The sequence below is a fragment of the Anser brachyrhynchus genome, assembly GCF_964034855.1.
Source record: "Anser brachyrhynchus genome assembly, chromosome: 3".
Classification (NCBI taxonomy): Eukaryota; Metazoa; Chordata; class Aves; order Anseriformes; family Anatidae; genus Anser; species Anser brachyrhynchus.
The window spans coordinates 51,322,938-51,345,587 of NC_137696.1; the positions used below are offsets into that span (position 1 = coordinate 51,322,938).

Sequence of the window (22,650 nt, forward strand, 5' to 3'; positions counted from 1 at the left end):
CATAAGTGAAGGAAGAAAACAGTGCTCTTGAATCAAAATACACCTTGAAGGGGAAACTCTTCTCCCTATGAGAATACTTTGTTATAACTACTCCTTTAATGTTACCGTGTATTTTTGTATGCTACACTTAGAGTGCAGTTTATTTTTAATTTTTTTTTTGTTGCCATATATATTCAGATAGAAATACCAAAAATTAAGTCTCCGAGAGACAGAATAGTAAGGGTAGGTGATCTGCTGTGGAGAAGAAATCATAATAGGAATTGTACTTGTTTCTGACAGCACTAAATTCTGTCCTGGGTTCCTTAAATAAAGGGTTAAAAAACATTGGAAATATACAGTGGAACATATCTTGCAGAAACATACAGTTAGAATTGATTTTTTTTCTCTCTTTCCACAGAAAATTGTGAAGAAACAAAAATCCTGTAGGTTGGACGCTGTGGCAGTGGTTTAAAAGCATAATACCTATGAGCCACCAAGATGGTTAACGAGGTGCAGATAGAGAACAGGATGAAAGCTGAATGAAAAGTAAGTGAAATGGTGTGCTTTTGGTATTGGAATTACTCACATTGACTGAAATATCTCCCAACCACAACTTTTTTTTTACAATCTCAAATGAAGGTTTTTGACTGAAAGCCATGGAGAACCTGATTTTCATTTGAATTTGAGAGGTTTTACCCCAGCTAAACTCACTGCTCGCAATATTTGAGCTCGGGAGATACCGAGGCAGGCCCTGTGCTGCAAAACATGTAGGCCAGAGGAAGTGGGGAGACAGCTCAGGTTTATAAACCACCCTGACACCTCCTGGGCAACAGCTTCTGAGGTGAGGAATGCTCCCCGAAAAGCCCAGCAGACCCAGGCCAGCCGGTGCCACCACGGGGGAGCGGGAAGTAGAGCGCGGCGCTGGTGGCAATCTCTGAGGGACAGCTCCTTGCTGCCACGGGCTGCCTGCATCCCCCAGGGGCCTAGGGTGGGCTGTCATGTCTCGCGGTACAATATAGACTGTGGTCTGGAAAGGAGGCTATAACGAAGAGGGCTGTAGAAGTAAATACGTAGCTAAACAAATGGGTCTTGGATCACTGGGAGAAAGTGTCATGGAAAATGCCAGGGACAAAGCCCAGAGTGGCAGCGTTTGAGGACAAGAGACCTTTGCAGGCTCTTTTCTCCTATTACAACCCTTTTGGTTACCCAATGTACCACAGATTATTTTTAAAGCATATAGTATTTCACATACCCCCATCATGGAAATTCTCAGTACTGACCTTCTAATGCTGGGCTAGTGTTTAAGTACCTAAAAACTTGCAAGCAGGATGACCTGCTGCCTTTTACAAAACTTATCATAGTTACTGGTTCATTTCACGATGACGCCATGGACATTGGTAAGGGAGGTTCCTGCTTTCTCAGCTGTGTAAGTGATAGTGTATTTTACCTCCCAGCAGCAGAGGAGTTGTGAAATTCCTGCCATAGGAACAGAGGAGGAGGGGAAAGAGCTGGAACAGGGACAGGGAATGGGGGGAAAGTGCTGGAGAATCAGAGTTGCTGCCACTAGGGGATGGGGGGAGATTTTGTATGCTTCCCCCTCGGATCTTGAGCAGTAGCTGCCGCCCTGAACACTTCCATCCTTCCCAGCAGAGAGGTGTGTGAAAATCCAATCAACAAATTCACAGTTCTAAAAATTGGTTAAGGCTCAAACTGTGCAAAATCAGCCACCATATTTTTACAATTAAAAATGCTACTACACAAGTAGTATCTCTTGATAGAGTAGCTAAAGTTTATGAGGGGACATAGATCAAGACTCGGTGGCCGTAGATGTTGAACAAATAGGAGGTGTTTGCAGGAGACAGAAAAGTGGACAAAATAACTTTGTTGTTCAAGGTGATAACACCCAGTTCTCTACAACTTAATGGAGCAAATTCAGCATCTTTAGATTAATGTACTGATCTTCATGTATTCTATGCAAATTCAAATGAATATTATGAAATCAGAGTATGAATTTCATGCTTGAAGAACAGTATTTAAAAACAGAGGCGCTTGCTTTTTTTTTTTTTTTTTTTCTTTAGCTGACTTTTTACCACCTTCCTGGTAGTGCTTAATTTCCTATGAAACTTAAATGTGCCTTCACCCCCCTTGTTTGAATTGTTGAATTAGGAGATCAAACAGGCGGTCATTTTCATAGCACAAGAAATTGGGAACTGCGTCAGTCCTCTGAGTTCTCTTTGTGCTGTGTGTCAACTCGTATTGTATGTAATGTCAGTGCAGTGGGGCTACTTGATCATTATGACCTCTGCAAATTAGCTTGTGGGCTGAAAAAATGACAGATATGGAGGCATGTTCTGGGTTTTGTTTTTTAAATTGGGAAAGTGGGTGAAGCAAAAGCGAGAGAGACATTTCAGTTCTAAACCTGCACAAAACTCTCTGCAAGGCCTTGCTCAGATCCCTCAGTGGAAGACACCATGGTTTTCAGCCATATCAAGTAGTATCTTATTGTGCAAGGATTCCTACTCAAAGCAGTGGAACTAGCCAGGGATTACGGCAGTAATCAGTGTGAGTAAAGATGATAGAACAGAATCTTCACCTCTCTGCTCCTGTTTCCGAATTTATAAAATGAGGATAATAAAATTTACCAACTGTTCTGGGTGTTGTAAGGATACATTAGCTCATTCTAGCAAATCACTTTGAAGACAAAACCAAATGCTATATAAATGCTAAGTATTCTGTCAAGATGTGCAGGAGTGTATTCACAGTTCAGGGACACTTTACCAAAATAACTGCTTTGAGTTGGGAGAGGGCTTTAATGATACAGATGTTTGCAATATCTGGAACGCTGTTTTATAAGTCACCTCCTGAAGACATAAGAAGTAAAAATTGGAAACTGCTCAGGAAAAGTGATAGTATAGCACGGCGTGAAAGAGAATTGATTCTTTCACTGTGCTGCTTGTTAAGTATTGGTAAGTATTGCTGGGTCAAATATTTCTGAACTGAGTTAGCCATGTGAGGAGAAAGCAAGAGAAAGCAGACTTGCAGTGTAAGATCTCTCTGGGTCTTATGTCTTTGGTGTTGGGTTCTGTGTAGTGTGTATTGTACAGAGCCAAATTTGCCTTAACCAATGCTATTTTTATCTCCTCTGAACTTTAAATTTTATGTTCTTTTAAAATATGTTGCATTTAGACAGGCTAGTCACTGAAAAACACCATGAACGGTCCTTTGTGAAGATGATTGACATGCGAGGCTGGTAGTACTTTAAAAAATAAAGCAAAAAGTAAAGTGTTTGCAAACTGAGCTATATTTATTGAAGGTCTTTTGACTGATGATTTCAGTTATTGACTCATGTGAGGCAAATACCCAGTCCAAAGCCTGAAAGCACTTCAGGTCTATCTCTGAGCATGACTGTGTTTAGCAGGGCCTTAACTCCAGGTCGCAAGGCCTAGCTCTGGAAGCCCAAAGTGTGGACGTCTTTGGAGCTTGATGACTGTGACACAAGGGTTCCTACTCACCTTCACAAGGTTTAGATCAGGACCTTACTCTCTTCTAATGAAAAGACTTTGGACTTGATACACTGAATGCCACTTGCTTAAGTTTGGTGACATTAAGCGGTTCTTTGCCCAGTCCACCAAAAGAAAACAGTGCGTGTAGTCCTACCCGAGAGAAGTTACCAAAGTCACTGAAATTTAAATGGGAGACCATAGAAATTAATTACTTCTCAGAGCATGAAAAATGAACTAATAGCAGAGCTCTCAGGCACCGTATTATAAATTGTTCCTTGAGGCCTGAGGGGTAGCTACTCATAGTGCCAGGCAGAGAAGGGAGGCAGCCTTCATCCGGAGGTGGGTGTGAGAGGTATGACCGCATGCAGCCAATGAGCAGCACGCCATCTTCTGCCCTTCATCCTCCCTCTGGAATGTCCCAGCGGGTTTTGAAGTGCAGGGTCCGTGCCAGACTGTGAGTAAAGAAAGCCATTGTTGGTACGGAACATGGAAACTGGCACTGCCTTGCTGTCTTCTTCCTTCGCTCCTGTTGTACACATCAGAGTTTAACTGATGGAGAAGGTGGTTCCTTTAAACGGCTGAAATCTTGTTGTACGTAGTGGGAAGAAATTAAAGAAAAAGAGCGCTCGGGGATAATGATGGAAAGCTTTCCTTTGGCAAGATTTAATAGGATGGAATAATATCTCATAGGGAGTTAGACATAAAGCTTGACTTGGTACAGCCTCAGAGACTATTGTGGATGGAATTACCCTGTTCACCCCCAGGCAATGATCTGTGTGCTGTATTTCCACCCCTGATTTCCGTGATTCCCTAATAAGAGCCTGATCTGCCAGCACGATAGTAACTTGCTGGAAATACTTGTGTAAAGGCAGATCTTGATGGGAACTTCCTAAAACACAGTAGTGGGATAATGCAATGTTTTGTATTGTGGTAGAGTATTGCTTTCTGTGTGCTGGTGGGTGAAAATAAAAATAAATTAAGTACAAATTTAGTACTTAAGAGGAAATATAGAGTGGCATAGGATTGTCTCTAAAACTTTACAAGTATGTTCAATTCAGTTCCCTGTAAATTTTTAGGGCGTCTCTCTGAAGGAAAGGGATGTGCTACTAGGTCCTGAAAAACTCCGCAAATCATTCACAAAAATAGGCATTTTACTAAATCAGGCAGCGTAAGAAAGCAGGCATCTCCTGCTGCCGATTTGAAAACCTCCTCCTCTGCTTTGCAGCCAAATCTTACCACAGCTTTATGTGGGAGATAACAGATATATCAAAGGCCATCGTGAATGCCGAATTTAACATCCGTGCTAGCAAGAGAGTCTTTACGCGTCCTCTGCTGCTTGGCGCTGCTTGCTGTTTTCCCTTCTCACCAAGATAAACTTTGAGAGGAGAAAGGACTCGGCACCTTGTCAGTGTTCCCAGCAGACAGCGAACCTGACTCAGGCTTGTAGTGATCCCACTTACATCACCGGCGTGTCAAACTGTTCCAGCGCAGAGCCGGCTTAATGGTTTGGGCAAGTAGCCACCGGCTGCTTGTCAGCGCTGGAAGGACAAACGAGCCGTGCCCCAGGGCTGCGTACTGCAGCGGGAGCAGCCGGGGGCGGAGAGCTGGGGGGCACCCCCCGGCCCGCGGGGCCACCCCAGGACCTTCCGCAGCAGGCGCCGGGCACCCGCGGCTGCAGCCGAGGCGCGGAGCAGGGGCGGCTCCGCTCCGCAGCGCGGGGGCGGCGCGGACGCGCGTGGGCCGGGGCGGCCGGCAGGGGCGCTGCCCGCCCCCGGGGGAGCTGGGGGCCGAGGGGGGGCTCCACGGCCGCCCCCAGCACGACGCCGGGGGGAGCCCCCCCGGGACCACCCCCCCCCGCCCCCGGATCGGCAGCCCCCGCATGCGGTCAAAGCCGTGGCGGTGCGAGCGTGACCCCGGGTGGAAGGGAGCCGGCTGGTTCGCATCGGCTGTCGGTTGGCTTTATTTTATTATTATAATTATTTTTATTTTTGCCTTTCTAAGCACCTTCCAGCGCTGGAAAAAATAAATAAATAAAAAAAAAATAAATATCGCTGCAGCCTGCACAGCAAAAAATTGCTACTTGAGAAGATCAGAAACACTTCAGCATGCACCCGATCCTAAATATATTTGGAAAGATGGAGGGGGGGGGTGGAGGGGGGAGGGCACTTTTACCCGGCTTTCATCAATGCCTGTTTGAAGAGAGACAGAAATAATTAAGGGAAAAAAAAATCCCTCCCCCCTCCCCCCCCCCCCCGCCCGAGCAATCATAATACATTGAAATTTCCCAAAGTCTAGTCAGCTGCAAAAAATAAATGTTTCTGGAGCTGGAGGATCATGTTGCAGAAGCGTGTGACTGCAAGACCTAGATTCCTTTCCCCGCTCCCCCGTCTCTTTCCTTAGGTGCTTTTTAGCATTATTATTTGTTTTGGGAGGGGAAAAATCATCTTCGCTTCAGTCTCTTGCTAGAGGTCCAGACTGCTTACGTCTGAGCGCCCCTTATCATTTCAGTGAATGGCAATTGCAGCCTTGGTGCTGTTATAGCAATGAAGCTACAGACGTCATTGCCTCCTGTTGGACGTGAGATGTGTCCAAGCATCAGCCCCTTTTGCTTAAGAAAAACTCTTTAACTTCCACGCAGCCGACAGGCAGGCTTTTCTAAGATCCTATGGACCCACCACCGTACTGATACAGTGCTATATTTTTATTTATCTATGCATACACATGCACACAGGTGTGCGTGTGTACGTGTGTTTGTATGTATGTATATGGAGAGACAGAGAGAGAGAAATTAAAGCTGCTGCTGTAGAGCAAGCTCCTCTAAAACATCCTGCTCATCAGAGTAGCTCTCCGCATCGCTCTGTTAAATACAGCCGGGCGGGAAAGCCATCATCAATCAATTTCGGGTAACAAGGAAGACTTGTTGAACACCTTGTTCTCCAGACCCCGGGAAGATGCTGGGCTGCCGGAGCGTGGACGAGCCGGGATTGTGCCCTGAACTTCACCCGCTTGGCAGCCGCTGTTCCTAAGCCATTTCCCCTCTCCTCCCCTGCCTCTTTGCCTCCCGGACCGGCGGTCTGCTCTTTAAAGTTGATCTGAAGGGGAAAGCAGAGACGAGCTTGTGCATAGTTTGGAGGGTAAGTTGTGTCCTCCCCCCTCCCGCCCCCCCACCGCGAAAAATACCCGCTAGCGAGCCTCCAAGTGCGCCAGGAGAGGGGGCAGGGGGTGGGGGTTGCTCGGGACCCCAGGGGACGGCATCTCGCGCCCAGCACCGAAAGGGTTACCGAGGAAGACAGACAGACCGACCGAGGGACCGACCGACCTCCTGCGGGGGTGCTGGCTTGGCAGCCGAGCTGGCCGGGTGCGAGCCCCCCCGCAGCGCCGAGCCCCCCGCAGGTGCCGCAGCCGCAGCCCCCGCCGAGCCGCCCCCGCCGCCCCCCGGCCCCGGCCCTCCGCCGCCGGCCCCGGGGAGCCCAGGATCCCCGGCTCCCGCAGCACATGACCCCTGCAGGGAATTTAGCCTCCCTGCACCTGCAGGCTCTTGTCATCCCTCCTCCTCTGCTCCCGGTTTGCTTTTTAATCCTCTCATCCTCCCCGCTTCCCCCCCGCCCCCCCCACTCCCCCCAATCCATTCAGCTTTTACCTTTTTTTTTTTTTTTTCCCCCTTCTTTCCCCTTGTCTTTTTTTAACCAGGAGGAATCCCAACAGGGGAAAATAATATCAATCGGCTCCCTCCTTCCTCCCTCCCCCCCCCATATATATATATTAAAAAAAAAAAAAAGCACCACCCGCTAACATTTGGGAAAACAGCAGAGGACTGTTGCCTCTCCAATTTTCACTCACACACGCTCAGATGAATGAGCAAGGAAGGGGGGGACCTAAACAGCCCCTTTAGACGTGGGGCTGAATTGATGGGATTGTGATTTGTAGGATTTCTCCACTTAGTCCCTGCCTCCTACTTGCTCTCCAGCCACTCCAAAGTCTCTTCCCCTCTCTTTAAGCAGCGATTTCTTTCAATCTCTCTCTCTCTCCCTCCCCGTGTCTCTCTCTCACACTCTCCCTCTCTCTCCACACACACTCATCTCCCCGGAGAGAGAGAGAGGAGAAACTCAACTCCCAAACACCGACCAGATGTCGAAGAAACGCAAAGCCCTGGAGGGCGGCGGAGCCCGGCTCCCCCCCGAGGACCCCAGAGCCCGCTTTGGGGCCGGCGAGGAGCAAGGTAGGGCGGCGGAGGCCTGCAGGTGGCCGGGCGGTGGGCAGCCGGCAGCCCACCGCAGGAGCGCGTCGGCCCAGCTGGCCTCCTGCAGCCCACCGACAGCGGGGTGACTTGGGCGCGTAGGCCAGGCTGCTCCCACGACGGGCTCCACACAGCAGGGCTGGTCCCCCCGCGCCGACGGCGAGCTTCTGCCAGGGGAAGGGTTAAGAGGGGCAAGGGTATGGGGAGAGGGAAGGGGGCGAGGGTGGGGAGCCGAGGGGGGCTGCGGGTCCGGCGGGAGGTCCGGCTGCCTTCCCCGCCGCTGCTCGTCACTGGCGGTGGTATAGCCATGCTGCCTCATTGATTTGTAGCTCGTGTAAATCTGCTCGCAGGCTGTTCTCGGCTTGGGCAGCTGGTGATCTGGAGGCACCTGGTATAGACGTTGTGGTTTCGCGTGGGTCCCGCTTCCTTCGGCGAGCCCCCATCCCTGGTGTGATTTCGGTTGCGTCATGTCGGGGCTTCCAATGCTGCACTTGCAGCGCACTTTGCATCCAGCTAAAGTTGGTTTTTCCCCAGCCTTGGTGCTTTGCTGTAATTTTCAAGCTCCAAGTATTTGTGGTGAAAGCTGCTCTGCACTTTTTTGACAAGATAATATCGATGTAGAGGCTGGGTGGTGTAAAATCAGCTATGCACACAAGTGTGAGGGAGGGCGTTCTGCAGCCGAATTTCTTGCTGCTCAGACAGCCCAGTGGGTTCCCTTCCTTGTGTTTGTTTCGACTAAGTGGGCCCAGATGAACCAAGCTCAGCTACAGTGCTCTGGGGCTGGAGCTGTACTGCAGGGGAGAGACAAAAATACCAGTTGGATTCAGAGCAGTGTTTCAGGCTGTTGCAAATGGCTCTGGAGACCACGATGGGAGGCGGTGGGGGTGCAGTGGGTTCAGGTGGCCCCGCGAGCGTGTCTCTTTGTCTGCTCGGATTCAGAAATACGCAGCTTCTGTCCGGGCAGGTGTAAGCCTGGGCAGAGAGCCGGCAGGGATGGCAGGAGTGTGTTCTCCAACATGGAGTCCGGGGCCCTTTTTGTGAAGGATGTGGAGGCTCGTCGTGTCACGAGTCGCCCAGATCATGAAATTCACTCACCACCATGGATGTTTTTGCTTTTTGCAATGAAATGTCTCCACTACAGTGACTGGTGTGCTCTTCTGGTTTCATTAGGAAGGAGCACTCCTAGTGATTCACCATCTCTTTCAAAAGATATGGCTTAGGGTTTATATGGTTGTTGGTTTTAAATTGCTTGGCTCTCCCACAAGAAAATAAGATTCATGTCCAGATTTTCTTATCATTTGTCTGCTTAAGACCAATCTTGACATTTGAGGGACATTTTCAGACACTGTGAATTACTTTATTTGCATGACAGCATTCAATGTTTTTTTGCAATATGTGGAATTTTGCTGTTACTAACCTGGAAAATCTTACCTCTTTGTCAGCAATAGATGAGGTTAAACACGGGAAGGGCATTCAGCAGAGATCTGAAACTTGGCTATAGATTACATGTAATTTTAATTTAAATGTATGCCATTAGTGGGTGTAGGAACACCTTACAAATTATTGTGATGCAGTGGTGTGTGTCTGGTTTTCCTTTTTTGTTTTCCCTTTTCTTTTTTTTTTCTTTTTCTTTCCTTTTTTTTTCCCTAACTCCACAATAGTATTTCCTATGACACTTCTAGTTATGTAACAAGAAACAGAAAACAAAATGTAACTTTAAAATTGGATTTTTTTTCTTGATTTCAATGTGCATACAGCAAATGAAATGGAAACTGAAGAAATATTTTAATTAAGCATTGATGTGTATACAAAGAGAGAAAATAAGGTATCATTTTCCTTCTAAGTGGACACAAGATATTTTGTAAATCAAACTGGTTGAAAACCTATGCTGTACCTAGGAAATCCGGGCTTGTGTCGTCTTTGGCACAGTAAATGGTGAAATTGAATTTAAAATTTAGTTGTATTTCTGAGCTCAGATTTTATTTTTATGAACTTTTCTTCTGTTTATTTTCTGCCTTGCGTTTCACAGGAAGGAATGTGGCTTGTTAATTACATTGTCTGTGGGTACGTAGCTGTAGAAACCATTAGGAGTGTGCCATGTATCACAATGCTGTGGTGAGCGTATTTCTGTGTGAGCTGGTGGGTGTGAGGCTTTCTGCAGGCGTGAGGTGCACAGGTGATTTTTTGGATTAATCTGAAGGCTTTCAGTGCAAAGCACCGTGTTCCTGCAGTAGGCTTACTACCCCTGTAGAGAGGCATGCTTGCTAGTTTGGAGTGAGCGTGTGCAGCGTTTGCCCAGAAGTATGGAAAAGCCATGTAACCACCGGGCTTTAGCGTTAAAACGTGTGTGCGCTGGGAGCAGGGAGGCGGGGAAGGGGAAATGGGCATTAGTAAACGAAGGGAAGAAAAATAGAGAGCTCAGATTTCTGGAGGCTGCCAAATGCTGTGTTCCTGCAGAACTCGAACTCAGGAGCTCTGCTGTCCTCGGCTAATGAGGTGACTTCTCCCAGCGGCAGAAGCGTTGAGGGCGGGAGGGCCTGGGCCCCGGTCTGCCATCTTAAGTCTCCCTGTTGCTCGGTAAAGCGAGGGCACACCTCGCTAACAAGCCCATTGCTGCTTTTTTGAGGGTCTGCATTTCTGTTTTTAAATCGTGAGAGGGCGCATACTCATTCTTAGCTGCTCCAGACTCCGTTGGGTTTGTGGCCAACTGAAGCGTGTGCTTGTGGAGTTTCATTCAGCTCTTGTTTATCCTCCGTTGGCAAAGCTGTGGGTGGACAGACTCTATGTAGGCCACGATATGGATTTTTTTGAACCTCTCTGGTGTGGTTTTGTTTTTACTCTTCTTCAAAGCATTCTATGAAGGGCTCTGTAATCCATACCGTAACCTCGCCTGGTATAGTAGGGTCTGACGCTATGGATGCCACATGTTTCAAGCCTCGCTGTTGTGGAGAGGAGGTAAGGGATGAGAGCGTTCAGCATCTCCCAGCTTCTCGACAGCGAGAGCCTGAAACCATGTGTCTAACCCACGGCACTTCACTGCGTCACCGTATTTAGAGGTGAGCCTCTAAGGCTTGTACCTGGAGTCTGTAGAGACACAGTGGCATTACCAGGGAGTGCTCAGATTTTACGTGGGCTGAATTGTCTTTCAGAGGTGCCCCTTTCTTCCCAATGACTGTGCATGGAGCCTAGGGCAACTGTACTGGTTTACTTGTACCTACCTAATCTGCAGAAACTCTGGCAAAGCTGATAGGGCCTCCCCAGAGGAACCAGGTGTGGTCATTCACTGTGTTTGTGGCACCTTGTTAGTGACACCCAGCATTGAGAAGGGGGGATTCGTCTGTTGAAATGCAGCTCTCTGGCCTCCCTTTGTTGTCAGGAAGCAGAACATTTCCAGGGTGCTATTCATCTCTTCCCAAAGTGAAAGTCTACGTTTAGTCAGCAGAATCACATCTGAGAAGTGCAGTTTCTGCCAACTGAATACAAAAGTAGTCCAAACATCTAGCATAGATGTAGGCAACTGTATTTCAGCAGATGACTCCTGCCTTTTGACCAGTTCTTTCTGGCTTCAGTGCCAGCCGAAGGCAAAGATATTTTTCAATTGCATTTGAAGCAGAGGGCTTCCCTTCTGTGATAAGCCCATTACTCAAAATAGTGGCACAGAAAAATCAAGGGAAGAATCTTGTTTTCTGTGAATCCCTGTTGTCTACGAATGTGTTGAAAGCTAGCGTGGAAGATGCAAAAATGGAGGGTGTTGGTTTAAAAACAAACAAAATATGGACACTTCTCAGGACATGACATTGTGCTTAAATTATTCAGTAATGCTGCTCATCATTATCCAGCAGTTTCTGGGTATAGAAGAATACAGTATTTTGGACATTTTCTGGCAGAGATTTGTGAGTGTGATGGATTTGACGGATTCAGGGAAGGAAGAAACTCTAAATTCTCATTGGGCTGCTCTTTTTGTTTTTGGATTGTGTATGAAAATAAATAAATGCATTTCTTCCTCCAGCTCCCCTGTGGTCCAGTTTTTGAGGGTGCTGAATGGTCTCTATTGTCATAAATATAAGTGATAGTTGAGAGACTTCTGCACTTTGCAAAACTGGTCTCTAGAGAGAGAACTGTTGCAAAGCACTTCCAGAGGCAAAGTTGAACTCCTAGAAACACCTCTGCCCAAGAGTGACTTTTAATACACGATTAATTTCTTTGAATTCAATGTGATCAGCCATGTGCATAGATGTTAATCATGTGCATAAGGAAGTGTTTGCAGGATTTTGAGGGTCCCAGTTATTAATAAGGATAGCCCTATGGAGAATCACTTCTGTGCAAAGGATACTTCCCTAGTAATTACTAGGGGAGCAGTTAATACTGAACTAGTCTTTGACTAATACTAGATAATCTGTGCGAGTGCTTAATATTCACATTTGTCTTGAACTTTGGTATAAAGCTATTGATTATTATTAAATCTTAATTTGGGATCAACAGACATAGAAGATTGAGTTCTGCCCTTTTTTTCAAGGTTTGCATTGATGTAATGGAAATCAGAGTTGAACCCAGAATTCTGCATTGGAATTCCGCCCCTAACCCTGTGCTCTGTCATTATCGGTTCAGTTACAGTCTTTACTCCATTAGTGGTTTTATCACATATGGGGCAATTGGGATTTGAGCTCCGCATGCTCTTGTTCTTCGCGTTTCTGTGAGGCAGGTGGAAAAGCAAAGCAGTTCTTCCCTTGTGAGTGCTATTAGAGGCTTCTGTTTCTCCTGTACTTCCTCCTCTCCATCTTCTGTGTTCGGGTAATTCTTTTCTTTCCACTTAGCTTCTGATCCATGAGATAATCAAGCCCACCGTATCTCTGTATCCCACTCTGGAAGATCTGCCTACTTGGAGTTAAGAAGTTTAACAAGAGAGGCTTATGCATTTGTGAGGGCATGGGTAAGAGAAGGGACCTATTGTACAGATGTATTTATTTATTTATTTATTTATTGTGCCAATATTGTAATACAAAGGAAAAAAAAGTGATAGTTTTGACTTTGTTCAGCAAAGTTTGTCACCAAGGGGGTGGGGGGGGAGGGGGGGATGGGAGGGGCACAGAAACGTAACAACGGTTCTTTAAGTTTTTTTTTTTAAAGGGGGGGAAAACCATGCTTTCCAAGCTGATTAGCTCGATGGTTACGGATTGTTTCTTGTGTTAGATTTTGATTTTTTTCATTACTTTGTCCTGCAACAGTCAAGGATTTGCCTTCCAGATGCTGTGGAAGGAAAGGAAAGATTGGGTCTAACTTTTAGTTTCAGAGGATCAAATGCAACATGCTGAAAGGGAAGACAGCTGTACCAACCCACTTCAAAGTATGTGGAGCTGCAAACAGAATGCTGGAAAGATGTAAAGCTAAGGAAAACTCAGAATGCTTGGGAAGAAAGAGAGAATGGACAAGGTACATATGCTGTAAAATAGCATTGTAAGCAGTCCTGGGAAAAAAAGTATCTTCCTCAGGTTGTTGCTGACTTGCCTTCCCATCCACTGGCTCATAAAGGTTGTTGAGGAGCTCTTCTGTTCCCATTTGTTTCAGAAAGGTATGTTAGTGTGTGCCGAGGTACAAATTTATGAGCCTTGTTTGAAGTAAAATAAAAGGCTTGCTCTTAAGCATTTTGCTGAGTTGGTGTTTCCATGCAGGAGAGGACATGTGCAGTACTGCATAGCACAGCTCGGTCTGGAGCTGCTGCTAGCAAGAAGTGAGGTCACTATCTATATTCTAGGGGAAAAAAGCTATCCTGACCAACGTCATGAGGCAGAGCCGTAGGGACAGTGCTGATATTTTAAGTACTTGACATAGTTGCTTTGGTTGGAAAGTGTTACTTTGGATGAATTATGGACTTGCCCTAGAAATAAATTTATCTGAACATTTTAAAAATAGGGATGACTTTTTAATTATTTGTGGGCATTTAGATATTTCAGCTATGTTGCTCATGTAGCATGTATGGTAATGCTATAAAAATGCCTAGAGTGTCAGAAATTGAAGCTTCAGTGAAAAACAGCGGAGAAGTCTCCTGAGTGCATGAGTGACTTTTGAGAGCGGGACTTTGATTAAATAACCATTTTCCTGGAAAACCATCTCTTGGATCTTGGGACTCCAGTTATGGCTCCATGAAGCTGTAGGATAATTCCTGCCATGATGATGCTGTAGCCCTGTTTCCATCTGGCTGCGAGCACAAGATGTTCGTTAATCTGTTCCTCCTGTCCTGGCCCCAGCCCTGAGACAGCGATGCTCCAGCCTACCAGTGAGCATTGACTCAAGGCAGCAGCTGCTGTTAGATGCAGTCAGGTTGTACAGTTGGCTGAGTCCACGCCTGCTTCTTGCTGTTTCCCTGCCCTCGTCAATGGAGAGGGAGCTACTGTGGAAAAGATCTTCCAGGGAGACATCCCCTGGACTGTGCAGGGAGCCTGAGTGGCCTCAGGTGCTCCCTCGACTTTTAGTGGCATTGGCTGGGCAAGAGAGACCCTTGCTGACACAGAAGGAAGGCTCTTGATTTAGAATACCTTCTAAAACTAAAGGAAAATCATAAAGGTGGGAGGATCAAAATGAAGGGAAACTGAAAACACGTGGCTAATCTTTCAGATGAAGTAAAGTAAAAAGTTAGCAGTTTTTCTTTGATTTCTGGTCGAGTGAAGATCTATATGAATCTGCCTGCATTGCCCTGACCTTGTGTTGTATTTTTTGTTTGTTTTCCTTAGCTATTCTTCTGTTATTAAAAAAAGAATAAATGAAGCAGCTTCCCTATTCCTGGTCAGCGAAGGAATGTGTATCTACTACCCTTATTACTAATGTACAAGAGGATCTGTGTCTGCCTTCACCTGACCTCACAGTGTTGTCAGAGGGCTGCATTTTACGGCTTCATCACCAGCTTGCCATGGTCTTTGAACATATCACAGTCAGGTGCTTCTCTATAGGAAAGGAGGAGAGCTGCGAACGCCAAGTGACATGAAATTGACGATTTATTTATTTTTTAAAAGGCATTATGTTAATAACATGAAAAAACAGAGGCTGTAATGATCACTAATAAAGCACTAGTATATTAATAAAGCTGCTTTGTGCATTCCCCCCATGGCCTTAAAGTTTCTGTACGATTTGGGCACAATCATGTTTTCGAGTTACTAGTGATAACGCAGAAACCTTGGCAACTCATTGAGCAACAGTTGTGGCTTATGCTGGAGGAGGAGAAGAGGGACACTGTCGGGGTTCGATGGGCTTGAATACATTAGGTTTGTGTGTTTATCACTTCAGTCACAGTGTGATGGCTAATAATGTTGACATTTAAGGTGTGCCCACACATTAGGCAATTGAGCTTGTCTTCCTAAGCTCATTCCTAGTATGTCTGCTAACATGTGGAGTAAGCAACTGTATTTCGTGTGTCAAGCCTTCCACACTGTGTTTTAGTCAAGTCAGCTGAGGGTCCATTAGTAATAGATTGACTCTTACACTGTTTTCTGGTTAGTGTTGGGCCCAGACTTAATAGAGGAGAATTAAAAATAAAAAACAGTGCCATGAAGATCGGAGGTGGAGGAGTCATACATGACAGCAATATGAAATGATAATAATGATAAATAAATGAGAGAGGAAACAAAGATAACCCTCAGATTATACTGGGAAATCAAATCGCTGATAGATGGCCAGTCTTCAAGGGAAAGCTTACTTAACTTAGAGATTAAAGCTGCAAAAGCCAGAAAGCAAAGATAGCAGGGTGTATGGAGATGGCAGCCTCTGCATGAGCATGGACTAAATGTCTGTTCTCAAAGATAGTGTTCTTCTGACCTTTTTATAATAATTTTTACAAAAATTACTAAATCTGTATGTAGCTTTTAGGTTAGCATAACCAAGTATTAGGAGTATCTATGTAAGGTAAGCAAATTGACTGTTCTGTTTGTGATCAGGTTAGCTTTCTTGACCATTCCCATGGAAAGTCCTGACTTACGTTTCACTTTTTAATCCTTTTTCACCTGCACTGTCTTTCTGTCATATTTCCTTTAGCTTGACTACAGCCAAGATGGGTTTATGTTGCCTATAATTATTGTTCAGGCTCTGCAGATCCAGTCTGTATATTATTAATCTCTTTCTAGTGTTATGCTTAGTAACTACAGTTTGCAAATGAGTAAGATCAGATGGTAGGTCTCCATTGTAACTGCCCATGCAAGTTCTCCAGCTGTCTTTGGGAAGAAAATTTAATAACCTACAGGTGGTTTCAGCTCTGTGTGACATTGCCAGGAAGGAGACTGGGAGCACTCACACATAGAGGCTGTTAATAGGCAGTTGAGTAAGTGGCCTTCCTCCTGCTTTTCTGCTTTTATTTTCCATTTCCAGACAATATTTAACGTAAGACTCTGTGAGTGCTCCTAGTCTCTTCCAAGGCCAAATCAAAAAAGAGCTTAAAGAGTCTTATCACAGTTTGTCTGGGAAGTGGTAACTAACAGGTGAACATGCCCATAGGACATGAAGTGTCCTCGGTCCCTGGCTGTGTGGGTGGAGCTGTGGTCAGTTCTCTCTGCTCTGCCACTCTCCCTCATTTTAAGGAACACTTGTCTTCTTATGAAGTTCAGTAACTTATTGAAAATGCAACAAATGTTGTACAGGCCAAACTTTGCATCGGATAACTCAAGGCTCTTGCCTTCAGTATTTTGGGGATGTTGGTGGATTTTTGTTGTTGTTGTTGTTTGGTTTTGTTTTGTTTACGGTATGTGAAGGACTGCAGCACTTTCTTGCAATGGGACTTTTGAGTCCAGATGGCAGTGCTGTGGCCCACACAGGGTTTTAAGGCAAATCATGGAAATTGCACTGGATTTTGGTACTGGTACGTGAAATAGGCTGATTCCTGATATAGAGATACTTGTTTTCAGAAGGTCCTATTTGGACATTCAGCATTGTTGCACCACTAGTCCTTTGGCTTGCGTGGCCTGTTAGTGCATGCTATGCCACTATATTTTTTTCAAACTGTATATGCTTGAATTAGCATGAGGAAGTCTGAAAGTGCTTGGGATTTCACTGTAGTATCTAAGAACTACATGCTAAGATTTAGGCAGAGAGTCGAAGATGCACATGAGATGCAGGATTTGACTAGATGGGAAACCTACAGCTGGCACAGCAACAGCGGCAGTGTGAAGATGTAAAACTACACAGGAGGACAACTATGACCTAGACACACGCCTTCCTCTGCCGCATCTCGGGGAAGAGACCCACTGCTCTTTGTCTGCATAGATAGACAGAAAGCTACAGGTAGTCATCTACTCTCTGCCCTGTAAAATATGAAATCATGGTCTTGTCCAGTGGTAGCCAGTATTTACGAAGAAACCTCAATTACAGTCCAACTAATACTGCACATGCAGATTTGGAAGGGTTTTCGTGAGGATGTGAAGCTGCTAAATCCAAGGAGGGGAAGAGACTGATGCAGCTATACATATACAGACGTGTTGTCTGGAATGCTTTTATCAGGTTTTGAAAGGCCAAAGCATCTATAAGATCCTTAATCTAGGCCTTTGCATCTAATGATGTGAATGGCTTCGAGTATGCAGCTTCTTAGAGGATGATCTTGGCAGGTTGCATTTATTCTGTAACTACAACCCAGCCTCGGGTGTCAGCATTCTGGAGATTTTGTGGTAGGACAAAGTGTTCCCACCTTCTCCTTGTATCACTTCCAGGTAAACAGAGATTAATTAGGAACTGGCTATGCCTGGCTGGTTTTTTAAAGGCAGATGTGTGACACTTTTAGCCTTTTTTAATCGTTAAAGAATGATAGCAATCATTTTTGGCTGGGAAACTGCAGAATAAGCACTGCTAATCCTAAAGCATTATGTATTTTTAATTTGGGATTATAATAGACTACGAAGGAGAGAGGAACAAAAATTGTAAAGCTCAACATGAAGGAATATTTAATTTTATTCAGGAAAGATTTTGGCAAAATCCCCTGGATCTGCACAGAACCTACAGATTTAAGATGTCTTTGCACAGCCAGAGGCTGAGATCATGGCTGTCTAACTACAGTTGGATATTTTCATATCTGCCAAGTTTAGCCTTAAATAAATAAATGAAAAAAGGTCATGCTTCATGCTTTGTACAAACTCTTGAAACGGTTCTCACTTAATATTCAGGGGGATAGTGACCTCCCTTTGAAGATACTGTCCTCCTGCTCAAAATCCTGCATGGAGCCAGGAAAGTAGCTGTTTAAATGAAGCCATGAAATGTCTGAAGGTACTTTCTGGAATCCCTTAAAATGACCCCGGTTCAAGAAATGTGCCCTACTTACTGCCAGGAGTGCAGTAAAGTCAATCACTGGAAATCTATTAGTTGTGGGCAATTGCAAGCACGTTACCCAACATTAACCCACAAAAAGGAAAATTAACACAGTTAAGAGCAGTTCTTGCCAGAAAAAGATGAACAAATAGGAGCAGAAGCTGAGTGGGAAGCTTCTAGCAGCAGGAGGGGGGGACGGTAGAGATCATCTGTTCAGACGTGCTTTTTTACTTCTCTCCCCCCGCTACTCTCCAGGTATCTCTATTTCTCTCTCTCTCTTTTTAAAAAAAAAAGACTTATACAAATATACCCGATAGCTACTGTGAAATCCATAATAAGGATCAACTAGCCAGGAGGCAGTTTTCAAGGACCACTGTGATGAAGGGGGATGTTTTTAGAGTGAGGTCATGTCCAAAGGCAGCCTCAGCTGATGGCAAGCTTGTACATGAGCACTGAATAAGCACCTTGTCTTGCGTGGTCCCTGCTCCAAAGAGCCTGCAGTCTTGTAAATCTGACACATACGTACAGGGCTGGTTTCTTTAAAATGTCTTGTTTCAGTTTTTGTGTGGTGGTGTTTCTTTTAAGTCATTGAGCTCTTCCTTCTGTGCCTCCCTCTATTTATGCATCTCTTCTCTGTTTTGGTAATCCAGCAAGCCAGTTTTATGCAAAGTACTTCTCTTTACCACGCAGAAGTACTACTAAGTCCTGAGCAGACAACCAAGAGGGGACAGAAGGGAAGCAACAAGCAGGGGACAGAGGGTGTTGTGGTGGGCCAGCAAAGCGGGCAGGAAGCACGAGCCAAGGAAGTTCTGTCTCTGTGCTCCTGCCTTCTACTTTATGTGCTGTTTTCTGGTACTATTTCCCATTTCCTCAGAAATGCCTGTCTATGTGGTAGTCAGCTGCACCTGTGCTTTGTGATAATGTTGCTGTTCAAACGGCGGGATGGAAGAGGACATGTAGGTGAGAGGAAAATATCTAAAGCCAAACACACTGAAGCAGGATTGGGCCAGAATGTTTTTCTTTAGAGCTTCTAAGTCAAAAAAGCTCAGAAAAAAGTCTCTTGCCATGTTTTATGTTCATAGTCATGGCAAACCATGGCAAGATGGCAAACCATCTTAGGTGGCATTTGTTGACCTTTGATGCAATGGCCTGTGTTTGCAAATGCACATGGACTGCTCAAGTCTTTGTAGGTATGTCATGACTCAGCCTGAATGTTACAAATTAGTTTATACAAACTCAGCTGGGACATAGGTCTTGGTCCAATCTGGTATGGTAAGGTGGCCCTTTGCACTATGTTAGCATTTGAGGGTGTCTCTATTTCATTGACTTTAATAACCTGTCTCTTTTTACTAAAAGCAAAAGTCAGTTTATTTATTTTTGAAAGTAGTTGTATTAAACATACAGGATATCTTGTTTCATCATTCTTTCTTCTTTTATTGCTTGAATGTACTTTTCTTTAAAATAAACTTAAAATGTTCATCCTTTATTCTGCTGTGAAAAGTCTCTCATCAAAAAAGAAAAAAAAGAAAAAAGGAAAGAAAAAATCATTCAGTCATTGAAGCACCTTGTTGGGGTATTTAGAGAGACCTGTTGATGGTGAAGGAGTATTGTTTTAGGATGGTTGGGGCTGTTTTTTTGCTTGCTGCTGCCCAGTAAATCTAGTGGAGGGAGAATAAATCCACATGGTGATGATTTACTGTATTGTTTTTGGCATCATGCAGGGGAATTTACCACAGATAAGTGACTTGGGTAAGTGCTACTGAGGAGGACACAGATAAGACTCTAGCAGTAGAACACATTTAATGCAGAGTTGTTTGTTTTCTTTTTTTTTTTGGATCTTTGTTTGGAGATCTCTGCTTTTAGTTGTGGTGGTGGGTAAAATGTGTGTCTGTGCTCCAGTGTGGCTCTTGAAACACGAGTTTAAATTGCTTCCTCACGATAAAGACACAATATGTGTTTCTAGACAGATTTATTGAGTATGGAAATCCTGGAAGGTTTCCAAACTGGGAATGCCGTGACTTCATTGCACCCTTCACAATATTTCTGGTGTTTCATCTTGGATCCTCCCTTTTTATTTATTTATTTATTTTTGTCTCTAAAATGACTCTCCACATTCTGTGGCAGGACACTGGCTGTGCTTTCCTTCTCTCCAATTGCTTATGCCTAATTTAGGAAACCTAAATTAGTGCTGTGATAATGTAGTACATTGTAGTGATTTTTCTTAGCCATTTCTTTCATCCTCCAGATGTCTCTGGAGTACCACATGGTACAGAAAGTTTGTTTTTAAATGAGTGCTGGGCCGGAATATATAAATTCTGTAACTACTTGGATGTCACTTGGAGGAAAAATCTTGTAAGGACATCACTGGAAACTGCTGGCACAGCTCTACTTTTCAGTAACTTTCAGTATTCTTAACTTTTCACATTTTATTAGAAAATAATAAAGGACATTAAGTAAGTTCTCATCTACTTCAGATACTTGCATAAAAGTGAATGCCGTGCTGGTGTTGTTAGAAGTGTTGTTCAACTGTGCTGAGAGTTATTAGAGACGGATTCAGTCTGGAGCATGGTGTTTGTAAAACTCCACAAGTTAAAACTAAATCCTTGCATGTTTTTGATGTTTGATATAACAACATGCCTACATAGTATTAATACCAGTTTTTTTTTTTTTATAATTAGCTTTTTGTTCCTTTTATTTATGTCAGATTTTGTCTCAGAAGTCTCTTATTTAAATGATGACCAGACATGGTGAGTCTTATGCTATCATGACCAGCCCCTCACCTGAGGTCAGAAGCTATTAACTTTTTCAGCTGTTTCATCAGCTCGGTGAGATTGGTAACAGCAGACCTTCTCTCACAATTTGCTAAGCACTGAAGTGCACAAAGATGACTAGGCAGTGCTGAACTAAACCCAAATGTCTTTTTGTGCTGGCTACAGGTTGTCATAATTACACCTATCTTTGCTCATCTTGTTTTCTCTTGTTTTTTCTCCTCTTTCTAAATCTAGTCCGATTTGCTCACAATTTGCTTTCTAGATGAATGATCACCATCTTGTCAGATTTGGGACTTGGTAAGAAGCAGGGTTCGGAACTGAAAAGGAAGAAGAGATGACTTTTGATGTCATCTTCATCTCATTCTGCAAACCTAATTATCGTATCCACATAGTGGTGTGTTGCATTTGGACATTTGTATTTTAAAATAACTTAAACTCAGGAGTTTTTCTGTCAGGTAGCAGAAAATGAGAAGCACCTGCTCAAAAAAGCTAATTGAATTATCCAGGTGGAGCAGATGATACTTAGTAAGAGTTGAAGGATGTTCTAAAAGGATGTGGAAAACAATTATAAGAGTGTAGTGAGATTATATATATATATATATATATTACTAATAGAGTTTATGATTTGCTGTACTTGTTAAGTCTTAGCTCTCTCTGTGAAAAGGCTGTTTTTTGCCTTTCTTTCACTTATTTCAGAATTTCTCAGCTTGACTGTTGGTATTAGTTAACTGCAGGACAGAACTCATCTAACTACCAGAAGAGATAGTTTGAGTAGTAGGTATTTGTAGAAATATACAATATTTTTGTTTCTTGTTTTCTTATTTTTTTTTCTTCTTAAAGAAGATGATTTCTGCTAGCCTACCAGAACTGATTTTAAGTTGGTGATTCATCGTATATTGATATATAGCCCTGTTCTCCAAATCATGAGTTAAGTGTAATACTTTGAATTTGAGTATATGTAGTAATAGCATTTTACTTCTGAAACCAATGTTTTTTTCTGACATGGCACAGAATATAGTACATGACATTAAGCTACATCCTTATGTAGTGAAAGCCATCAAAGTTAGAGGTGTTCAATTGGCCAGTACAATCGGGTTCTGCTTAACTACTCTAGAGCACCAGTTTGATACTGCTTGGGAAAACAAGATCGGGATGAACATTCATCCATCATTCATCCAAGGGTCTCACCCTTGCATGAGGTGGTGAGAGGCCTACTGTGAATATTCTTGGTGTGCTGGTTAAGGTGATTAAGTTGGCTGTGGCATGAGATTCTAAGCAACACTATGGGAAGAAATGTTCATTTTGAATATACTGCTTAATAAATGTTTGTTGAACAATTTTTTTTTGTAGTAAACTTCTACAGCATTTGAATATTGTCATTGTCTTTCCATGGAAGTTTTACATTTCAAACACCTTGTATGTGTTGCGAGAGTCCTTTCACTTCAGGAGACAAATTACTGGGTTATCCTTATTGTGAGTGGGCTTCTTTCTTTAGCAGAAGTTGCAAACAGACATGTTTTCTATTTTGGCAGTTTCATCTTCATGTTATTCTGGAAGTCAGTCCTTTTTTTTTTTTTTTTTTTTTTTTCTTCCAGTAGCGGATCATTTCTTTTACGGTAGCTCAAACAGATGTTTTATATCATGGCTACTGACTTCTCTTGCTTCTTGCCTAAGTGACAGACAGTATAAACAACCTCTTCCTCTGTGGAAAGTCCTCTGGATCACCATGGGATGAGAGGAAGGGAGATGTGGTTTTTTTTTTTTAATTATTATTATTATTTTTAATAATATGGACATGTGAGGCATGCCTTCTGTTGTGTGTACTGGAACTATCTCTTGGAGGAGCACTATCACTAATGGTAGTTCCCTTAAGAGACAAGATGGT

General features: G+C 44.0%; 1 long non-coding RNA gene across 1 annotated transcript in view; it reads left to right on the top strand.

Annotated features, from left to right (window-relative positions):
* Positions 1–16,484, top strand: part of LOC308193611 — a 47,450-nt gene extending 30,966 nt beyond the window's left edge. Inside the window, exons 2-5 of the long non-coding RNA XR_013949811.1 lie at positions 398–525; positions 12,534–12,649; positions 12,945–13,149; positions 14,448–16,484. This is a non-coding gene — a long non-coding RNA (uncharacterized lncRNA). The remainder of the gene's footprint in view (positions 1–397; positions 526–12,533; positions 12,650–12,944; positions 13,150–14,447) is intronic.
* The last annotated feature ends 6,166 nt before the right edge of the window (positions 16,485–22,650 follow it).